Source organism: Papaver somniferum, chromosome 8, assembly GCF_003573695.1.
Source record: "Papaver somniferum cultivar HN1 chromosome 8, ASM357369v1, whole genome shotgun sequence".
Classification (NCBI taxonomy): domain Eukaryota; kingdom Viridiplantae; phylum Streptophyta; class Magnoliopsida; order Ranunculales; family Papaveraceae; genus Papaver; species Papaver somniferum.
This window is the reverse complement of record NC_039365.1, coordinates 150,844,732-150,853,657: the sequence shown is the minus strand read 5'-3', so window position 1 is coordinate 150,853,657 and position 8,926 is coordinate 150,844,732.

The window sequence follows — 8,926 nt, the reverse complement described above, 5'->3', positions numbered from 1 at the left end:
GAATATATAGTGTCCCAAAAATGAGATTTTTCCAAAAATTTTCAATTTTCGAATTTTGGTACTACCATAATCGGTAGTAAGTTTAACTTCCAAATGAATATTGGCCCCAAAATGAAATTTTGCCAAAATCCTTTAATTTTCTAACTTTGGTACTACCACAATTGGTAGTAAATTATGTTACTTTAATCTCCGAATATATTTAATTTTCGAATTTCGGTACCACCATAATTGGTAGTAAATTTAACTTCCGAATGTATACTGGCCCCGAAATGAGTTTTTGAAGAAAAAAAACCTTAATTTTTCGAATTTTGGAACTATAACAATCGGAAGTAAGGTAAGTGAACTTAACTTCCGATTATATAATGGCATTTTGAAATGAGAATTATCATATTCGGTAGTACTTTAAGTTAATTAAACTTCCGATTATATACTGGCCCCAAAATGAGTTTTTGAAAAAAACTCTTAATTTTTCGAATTTTGGAATTATAACAATCGGAAGTAAGGTAAATGAACTTAACTTCCGATTATATAATGGCATTTCGAAATGAGAATTATCCATATTCGGTAGTATTTTAAGTTAATTCAACTTCCGATTATATACTGGCCCCAAAATGAGTTTTTGAAAAAAAACCCTTAATTTTTCGAATTTTGGAATTATAACAATCGGAAGTAAGGTAAATGAACTTAACTTCCGATTATATAATGGCATTTCGAAATGAGAATTACCCATATTCGGTAGTATTTTAAGTTAATTAAACTTCCGATTATATACTGGCCTCAAAATGAGTTTTTGAAAAAAATTCTTCAATTTTCGAATTATGGTACTACCATAATCGGTAGTAATTGGTTCATTATCTACCGATTGTGTTTAATTTTTAGAAAAATTGAATTTTTTGAATCAAGAATAATCGGTAGATAACAATCATTTTATCTACCGATTCTGGTTGATGTTCATCATTTCTTAAAAACATCATCCATAATCGGTAGGTAAATTATATTTTTATCTACCAATTATGTTCCTGCTACTGCAAATCCGAGAATTCTCAAGTTTTCAATTTTCATTTTCAAGTTTGAGAATTCTCGAATTCGTAAGTTTTCAATTTTCAAGTTTGTTTCTTAAACTTAAACTACCATAATCGATAATTCTAATGTTGTTTCTCAAACTTAAATCCAAAATTCTAATTGAGGGCAATCCGAGATTTTTTCTTAAACTTAAACTACCGAATGTGTAGTTATCTACCGATCATTTGAGGGCAATTTTGCTATTACGAAAATTATAGATAAGGGCTAGTTTCAATTTAGGTATTGATGACCTTATTTTGTTTCATTGTTGGCCACTAATTCTTTTTAAGTGGCCCCTAAAAACGCTAGGTAACGTAAACCCAATTTCCTACCCAGGCATCATTGAAGCCCATGGAACAGTTGAATTAATGTGACATGGGTAACTGCCGAGCTGCCGAGCTGGTACACAAAGAAGTCACCAGGCTCCATCATTTGGCTTGTTTAATTACAAGCCGGACCAAGCCGTGTACCAGTACGGGATTGCAAGAAATATCCTTTGAAACAGAAAGTATGTGCCTACATGCCATTAAGACATTTAAGGAAATTAAAGACACTTTTGCATGTGTTAAATAATGGCTTGCACATGGAGGAAATCCATTTTGGTACATGGAAATTACTCGAGTATAGCAATTGTGCACATGAAAAGTGGAGGAATTGATTAGTCTTCGTAGAGAAAGATTATGATGACGACCAAGTCCAACAGGCAAATGGTGTCCAGCAGGCAATTGTTGTTAATGGATCAACTAATTTAGCTCTTGCTGCTTCACTATTTTTATTTTTTTTATAAACAAATAAAGCAAATCCGCTTTATTTCCCAGTTTGTTTATCAAAACCTAATGGTCCTTCTAAACTTCACCATATGATGAAAAATGTGTTAATAATGAATCCGAAGATCAAGATAAGACCAGCCAAAAAATATTCAAACACGGTTATTGATAATCCTTGTTGATACCAACATCCTTCACCGGTATTAAGCTCTTCTCAGATCGAAGTCAAATTAAAAGGTGGTTAAACATGTTTTTCTTTTACATCTAAAGATGTTTGTAGGGTAAAACTTCGATAATTAATAGCATTAACATGTTTTTCATTTAGATCTAAAGATGTTTGTAGGTCATATTTAGAGCGAGCTTTTTTATTGTTATTTATCTTTAAACAAGAAAACTTAAGGTTTAAATATACTCCAGCTTGAATAACAGCAAGTGAATTACAGAATAGGTGCAAAACCAAAAGATATCAAACATCTACTAAAAATAAAAAAAATAACAAAGGACCTAAAGATACACCATCTATTAGTTTTTTTTATATCTCTCTCCATTTTTTAATATGCGTGAAAACTCCAAAAACATCATCTAAAGTGGAACGGAAGGAGTATACAAAAGGCTACCAAGAGAATACCGAATTGCAATAGTTACCAAGTCTATCCACATAAATATTTTTGCACCATATGCCATACTAGATTATGGCAGCACGTTCTTTAATTTGTTCTTGTTATTGGGCACTTTGTGAATCCAGCTGAATCAGCGTATGCATTAACAAAAACTCATGACTGTTATTTTGACAATGTAATTTTGCACCGGTTCTCATACAATTGACATATTTTGATTTTACTTAAACTATTGAGTATCTTTCGCTTTGAATCCAACTTCTAAGTGAAATAACTGACAACCGCGCCACACATCAAACTCCATCTTGCATGCTTGCTGCATGTTTTATAATCCCATCCTTTAAGATTGGGAAGTTGTTAGAGCACTACTCGGTCGAACTCGCAAGCGTTGCTATCTCAAATTTGTTTGTCAAGTTTAGGTGATCAAAACTATAATCCTTGATTTGTAGTCTACTTATAGCTATGTCTCAGATTAGGATAGAATGTGTAGTTGAGTTTTAGACTTCACGACGTTCATCGATTGAAGACGAAGATCTACTGAGGAGAGCTTGGAGGAACTTCATCAACAAAAGGTATGTGGAGACTAAAACTTATCTATCACTCAGAAGTCTATTCTATCTCCTAATGAGACTAAGTCGTATAGCTATACAGACTTTTACATTATACACATTTGATATTTCAAGCTGAGTTTAATTCTCTTATCTATTCCTACAAATATGTGTTGAAAGCTTTTTGCTTTAGCTACGTTCATCATTATTCTTGACGAGTTTATTCGGAAACAAATTTTTTTTATTGGAAACTAAATAATGAGTCAAAAGATGATCACGTGAAACTTGCCTTGAAACATCTTACATGATTTGTGTGAGATAATCATTTGATGTCGATTCGGAATGTTTTGTATTAGTCATTCATCACTTGAAATTACTTATAAGTTAATAGTTTGTGTGAGACAACTATTGTCGTCTTATAAGGATGTTGCAATGATTGAAATAGGAGTTTAGAACAATTAATCTTTGTCTGGATATAGCACAGTATGCATACCAGTATGCAAACTGTTGTAGTATGATTCAGGTCCGAAAACCAAGTTTGCATACCAGTATGCGAACGGTTTAAACTGTTACTATCCGGGAACCAAGTATGCATACCAGTATGCGAACGGTCCTACCTGAGTTAGGTCCGGGACGATAGTATGCATACCGGTTTGCGAACTGTCGAACAAGACCAAAGTACGGAACTTAAGTTTGCGTACCCGTTTGGAAACTAAGTGGTTAAAGTTCTAAAATCGGTTTAGTATGATTTCATAGTCACGAACAAATACATTAATAAATTAAGGAACGCAATCTTTGTAAACCGTGGCTTAATGTTCATGAATTGATTATTAAATAAGTACTTTGTACAATCATGAATCAAATCCGATTTTGTTTCAATTGTGTCTTGTATACTTCTATGAGAATATAAACAGTTGAACAACTCTATGAGTAACACAATTAGATTCATTTGATTATCATTTGATCTATAAGTGTTAGATGAATGTGGTTAATACAAAAGTGTTCATATAGATAACTTCGGTAAATTGTTATTGAGCCAACTCAATATACACGTTTAGGTACGGTTACCCATATCTAAATAAAGGTATATTTTATTTATGTGTAACAAGGTAAGACCATCTAACGGTGGAGATACATTGCTTTGGTTTTAAGCAAACTTAGCTTGAATCTTAAATCAGGTTTTCATCTAATGGTGAATATTGATTGCTTTGTTTTTTTAAGCTATCAAACCCTGATTTGAAGACTTTATAAAGGAAAACTCTATCAATTGGAAAACCTAATCCCCACACTTTTGTGTCGTGATACTAGTTGCGACTACAGTCGATTCTCTTTTAACCTAGGTTTTCCTAAAACCATTATAGGTTAACGACTTAAAGACTTCATTGGGATTCTGAAGCCAACCCCAACTATTTTCTCTGTAGTTGTGTGTTCTAATCTTACTTGTTCTGTCGTATTGAGTACTATCTTCTCTAAGATTTTCTCGAGATTTATCTCTGACATGTAATATATAAAAAGTAATCACAAAGCTCTTTGTCCCATTCTTTGTGATTCCACAATAACTTGTTCTACTACCATGTAGTTAAGTTATTGTGAGGTGATTGATATTTATAGGATGTTCTTCGGGAATATAAGACCGGATTATCAATTGGTTCCTGTTCACCTTAATTTATCAAAAGACGGAACAAAACTTCATAGGTACTTCTGTGGGAGACAGATTTATCTATCAAAATAGACTTATCTGTGTGAGGCTGATTTGTTTATAAGTCTTCGACTTTGGGTCGTAGCAACTCTTAGTTGTGGTTGAGATCAACAAATGGAATCAAGTGCGTAGAGTCTTGTTGGGATTCAGAAACGTAAGGAACGCGACTGTACCTTAATCGGTGTGAGACTTGATTAGGGCTCCAATATATTCCTGTCCGAAGTTAACTTATAGTAGGCTAATGTCTGTAGGGGATTAATACAGTGTGGTGTTCAAATCTAGACTAAGTCCCGAGGTTTTTCTGTATTTGCGGTTTCCTCGTTAACAAAATTTCTGGTGTCTGTGTTATTAATTTCTTTTTCGCATTATATTTTTTTTATATAACTGAAATATCACAGGTTGTGCTTAGTTCAATCAATGGGTAAATCCAACCTTTGGTTATTGACAGAAATTGATTGACACTTGAACATTGGTATTTGGTGCCGTTCAAGTTATTCTCATAGCAATCAGTTCACGGATTCCATCTTGTTGATTTGCTGATTCATTTGAGAAAGATATATCTCTTGGATATCTTTCCTTAATTGAGTCTGACTGTCTAGTTGATTCTCTTGGAATTATATTGGAGTTAGTCCACACAGAATGTCGAAACGAAATATTCTGTGTGTTGTTAGACCCCCGCTTTTTCAGAAGTGTTTTTATGGAGACTAACTAAATATATATGATCCACATGGTACTCATAAGCTAAATGACTACGTTCTACAGGGAGATAGGATCTTACACCAAGATAACGACGGAATCACTATCAATGCAGAAGATTGTCTGAAAATACTCATCAAAAGAAAGAATTATAACTAAATTCATTCAACTTAACACAAATAAGCAAGCAACCTGCTGCTAACAGGAAAAAAAAAACATCTAATCATTCATTGACTTTCCCTAAATACTTTCAGTGTTTCCTACAGGTATACAATAATGCAGTATTTTCATGGAAGTCAGAAACATATAATCCAATCTAACAATTGAGTTTCATTTGATACGTAAACTTAATGTTGGGGCAAAAAATAGGTCAAGCATCAATTTTTTGTAGCTAAAGTATTGTACATGATAATCTACCGAATTAGATTACAAAAATAGACACTTGTGCGCTCCTTATAATACCCGAACAACCACCATCAAGGAAAAATTGAGAGAGATTCAAAAGCTCTTACCCTGCAATACAAAGCCCATGTAAAATTGGCGTGAGAAAATTGATCAATGAAGTGATAACAATGCAGTTATTAAAATGAAAAATCTTGTTTTTGTGCTTGTTAGAGGACCAAACATGTGGGTTCCTATGCAAGCGTTGAAAGATACTGATATCTTCTAAGACATTCCCAGGTAAAATATTTTAAGTTAAAAACAAAAGGGTTAAAAATGAAATACAAACAACGCTAAAAACCTTAAAATATTATGTGAAAATTTGATTGATGCCCTAATAACTTGATGCAATTCTCGATCACAGGAACGTGTATATATATTATAAATACTTCTGTAACTGATTTTTGTGTGAAAGCTGAAAAATTTATCTAATAATTCAACCAAGCACATTAATTATGTAATAGACCATGAAGAGGCATTGAAGGTAATATGTAAGATATCATATGAAAGTGAAACTCCAGTGCACCCGGAAGAAAGCACTGAGTATTTAAAGACATAGATTATTGCAAAAATACCTATTTATTTGATTTTCAGATTAAAAAAAAAAGTCCGCTCAACATGATATGATAAGCACATCTCCACATGGGTTTTAAAAAGCATTTCTTAATAAATATAAAAAAAAAAAAAATTTATTCACATGTCTGTTAAAGCATTGCTCGGTCGAACTCATAAGTGTTGCTATATCAAGCTTGTTGTCAAAAGTATATCTTGATTTCTAGTCTACAATTAGTTAAGTATCAATCTAGGATCGAGGTAGTTGAGAAACGAACCAGTCATCATTTGCGTTCTACTGTTTGAAGGCGAAGATCAGCCGAAGATTTTGAAGAACTTCATCAACAAAAGGTAAGTGAAGACTCAACCACATATTTCTCAAGTTATATTCATTTTTCTATCCTTTACGATTGTCACATAACTAATTAGACTAGCTTGCATAGACAAGAATGTAGAGACGAGAACTAACTATTTATTTTACGAATTTCTCGAAATATAATGACTAAGTTTAATGAACATTTGTTCATACTTGATCAAATTTCGATTTAGAACAATTTATTGTTCGGAACCAAATCATGATTCAAGTTTATCATTCAAAAATATCCTGGGACAATGATATATGTCATTGATGTTATTCAGGAATGTTTTGAATTGATTTAGAGAAATATAGAACTACTATATTCGGAATACATCACAGGGTTATCATTTTTACAAACTGAGAAAACTTTTATATGTCTGGAGACATATTACATGTACTTTTAAACGTAGCGGAGTAGTGATGTGATTTTTCAATGATGTTGTAGTAGTAATAGGTTCGTTGAGACTTGTGAAAGCAAAAGATTTTAGACTTATAAAACTTGAAAATAGAAAACTTACTGCAAAATTGATTTCAAGATATTAAAAATAACCAATATACTGATTCCACTATCACACATGAATAAGTTATGGTAAATAATCCAAAATTCTAATTATCTTCTAAGTCCATTATTTCTTAATTCACAAATAATCAGGCATATTCTGAAACATTAATTGTATTCCCTAAGCATAGATTATCTAAACAAAGTATAACCTATCAAATTGAATCACAAGTAATTAAGAAAATCATGTAAAACAATTTAAAACTCTGCAAATCAGTGATTGAGTGAATTATAAATTATAAATTAGAGAGAATAAAATAGTTACCAATTATTCATGCGTTAATAGATTCCTCATTTCCTTGGTTGTGGGAGAATTAGCTCATCATCATGTTGGAAACACACTCAAAATTCATTTTTATTGCTCAAAGGGTGTTTACAAAGATGAAATGGAGAAAAACTATTAAAAACCGGGTTTGTAACAGTTATAAGTGTTACAAACCGAACTGTTACAGAGAACGATATATGTAAACTGTCACTGATGCTGTAGCATACGACCCCCATCCCTCTGTCGTTGTCACTGTTGATAAAGGACTGTCTCTGTGCGTCTAAAGTTCTTCGTGTTCTTCACAGCAGCAGAAATGGTGATTTATGCAACTTGATTTTCTCGACTCTGTGATGATCTGTAATCTCCCCAAACTCTCCGTCCCCCTTTTAATAACCCTCAGCACCCTTTATATACTCTCCAGAATCAAAAATACTCGCCAATAACTCCGGATAATCTTCATTACTCGATAATATTCTTCACTGCCAGTCACGGGATTTCTTCCCTTTTTACAGCTTCTCGCGCGTCTGTAGCCATCCAACATACTATTATTTGTCTTCTACACGTTTCTTCTCCAGTTTAGCACACTCCAAACACGTCTAAATCTTGTGCAATCCCGTGATAACCTCTTCCGAAATAAACTCCCCCGTTTTGTCGTATGTCCAAATATAGCTTGATTCTGTTGATTCTCAGGCCCATATTAATCGAACTCCATGAAAGAGTTACCAAAAATCACATCCAAACATGCCCTGAAAATCACACAACTCTGTTCTTATTTTTCCCGCCTTTTTTTCATTTTCAAACGAAGAAGGTGAGGTTCCCCCTAACCAAACTGGGGTTCGAATATAAATGGGTGTTAAGTAGTAAAGAAGGTGCCCCTTAGCCAGCAGTAAGAGTCCGAATAACACGTTCCTCCGGGTGCTTTAGACAACTTTTCGAGCTGATTTTTTCAAAAATGTTTATTTCCAAAAAATACCTAAAAATACATAAAAACACAAAATAAGTAGAAAATCGAGTACCAACAATACTGAAAATTAAGGACAATTCGGTCACAAAAATGTGTCTATCAAGTAGCTATATATCGACTTTCAGATTTGTGTGATACGCATACTTGTATGCACATCATGAAAAAATTTGTTTGTTTCGTGATCCGGATAGGTATGCATATTTGTATGGAGACCATTTTGGAACTGTGGTAAGGGAACCAGGTTAAATTATTCAAACCGGTATGCAAGCCAATACAGTTTTATATTCTAGAACCATTTTAGTACCTAAATCGGTACGTGAACTGAAAAAGTTCTGTGAACTCCGAAACCGGTAAAAGTCTTAAGTTTGCAAACCGGTACCTGAACTGGAAAATTTCTA